Here is a 2061-nt window from a genome sequence, read left to right on the forward strand (position 1 = left end):
TACTACAGTAAAATTCTTTGAACAAATTCTTTAAACCAAGGAGCGAAATTTTAAAATTAAAGATAGTGAACATTTTCAATTCATTTATTCATGCATCCACTCACTTATTCAACAGAGGCTTATGGAGCGTCTGTTCTGTGCTAGGCATTGCTGAGCCATCACAGACTTGGTCCCTGACGCCATGGAGTTGACAGTCTAGTCCAGTCAGTGAGGGAGTTAAAAAAAATTCTGGTATCATTGCTACTGCGGTTGCACCGAGCGAGGATCAGCCCCTCCAACTCTCCCACGTGGTCCCGACAGGTGAATGTGGGTGTGAGCGCCTGTGGCTCCCGGTATTTGAGGAGTGTGAGAGCACACGTGTGTCAGAATGGCGCGTGTCACAGTGCGCGTGCAGGTGTCGGCCTGGTATGTGCCTCCATAGCTGCCTGAGGCCCGCGGCGTGGGCCGCGGGAGGCGCGTGTCTCCCGCCCACGTACTGAGGGCGGCGCGGGAACACCCGGCGGTGCGATTATGAGTGAGCGCGGGAGCGCGCGCGCGCGCGCGCGGCGGGGTCAAGGGGAGGGGCGCAGCGCGCGCAGGCGCAGAGCGCGAGAGCGGACAGCGGCCGCCGCAGAGCGCCGGGGGCGGGAGGAGCGAGCGCAGTAGGCCATGGCCGCCGCCGGCTGTTGAGGGGCTCGGCCCGCGAGCGCCTGCCGCCGCGGACGATGGTGACCGCACGGGTCGGGCCGCTGCCGCCGCCGCTGCCGCCGCCTCCCAAGACGCTGCAACCAAGGCCCGGCGCGGAGGAACCGCCGCTGTGAGCCGCGCCGTCCCGGCCCCCGCCGCCGCCGCTGGAGGAGAACGGGAAGGCGGGCTAGAGAGCCGGGGAGTTGCGGAGCCCGCCTGCCCGCCGGCGGCACAACCCTGCCGGGAGGGAGGCCACAACCCGAGGTGACCGAGCCGTCCGTCCCGGCTGGCCTCTTCTCATCCTGTCGCGTCCCCGCCCCCCGCACATCCTCCCTTCTCCCCTCCCCCACCCCTTTGCCCGCTCCTTCCTCTTCTCCCCCTTCGCCCCGGGGCCAGACGAGAGGGGAGCTCCGTGCCCCGTTTCACCTCCCTCCTTCCTCCCAGCGTCGGCGGCGTTCCCATCCCCTCTTCACCCGTTGCACCCCCTCCCTCCTAACCGTCTGTCGCTCCCTTGGACCTCTTGGCCCCCCACCGGCTCTCTCCGACTCTGCCTTCCCCTCCCGGGGCCCCGCACAGAGCCCCCTCCCCCAGCTCTCGGGCCTGTGCGCCGCCTTCCCAACTACTCACCCTCCTGGAGACATCCCTCTCCTATCCCGGCATTCCTAATGTCCTCTCTCTGAGCTCTGCCCCATCGCCTCCCCAGGACCCCATTTCGAGGCCTTTTCTAAGCCCCTTACTGAGCTACTCGTTTCCTAGCTGCTCCTTTCCAGCTCCTTTTCTCCAGTTCCACTCCCAACTTTCCGTCTTTTGCGTCTTTGTCCACTTTGCTTCCAAGCTTCCTTCCCATTTTTCTTTTGACTTACCCTTCTTTGGTCTACTCAGCCTCCTCCTCCCTCTTTTTATGCGGTTTGAGGTTGTTTGGGGGTGCGGAAAGGCCTGCCAAGCCATACTTTGAATGGGGGCCCATTTGCTCTGCATCCCATCTGTCAGCCCTGTTTTGCCGTGAGAGCGCTGCCCATCCCTTCCTTTTTGTCCCCATCCCCTCCTCTCTCGTCTGCCATCCCTTCTCCACCCTACTCCTCTTCTGCTTTTTCCACCCGAGACCCTTGGCCTCCCTTTAGGAATGAGTCCCCTTGCTGCTCGGGGTTGATGAACTTCGCCGGCGTCTGTCTTTGAAAGCTTTTTGGTGCGTGGCGCGGTGGAGCCAGTACCCTTGGCCAGACAGGAGGGGAGCTCCCTGGCACGGGCCTCTCTACTGGCAGAGTTTTTTGCGAACGTAATCCCCCTAGCCCCGCGGCGGCCCTGCTGCTGCGCTGCCTGCTTTGCAGCGAGCTGGGTTGGGGTTACTATAGTTCAAACGCAGCTGAGATCAGCAGGCAAGGCGTGGGGGGGGGG

At 62.9% G+C, this 2061-nt stretch overlaps 1 protein-coding gene across 2 annotated transcripts in view; it reads left to right on the forward strand.

The window, feature by feature from the left end:
• Positions 1-600: 600 nt before the first annotated feature.
• The window catches only part of RNF145 (ring finger protein 145), a 55650-nt gene continuing 54189 nt past the window's right edge, over positions 601-2061 (forward strand). The window contains exon 1 of one of the 2 annotated variants that reach the window (XM_025867122.2): positions 601-930. The gene's annotated coding sequence lies outside the window, so the exon portion shown is untranslated. The remainder of the gene's footprint in view (positions 931-2061) is intronic. The other variant, XM_025867121.2, reaches the window with a different exon arrangement.

This window comes from Callorhinus ursinus, unplaced genomic scaffold (assembly GCF_003265705.2).
Source record: "Callorhinus ursinus isolate GAN/ISIS: 27379988/994484 unplaced genomic scaffold, GSC_fseal_2.0 scaffold3, whole genome shotgun sequence".
NCBI classification, from domain to species: domain Eukaryota; kingdom Metazoa; phylum Chordata; class Mammalia; order Carnivora; family Otariidae; genus Callorhinus; species Callorhinus ursinus.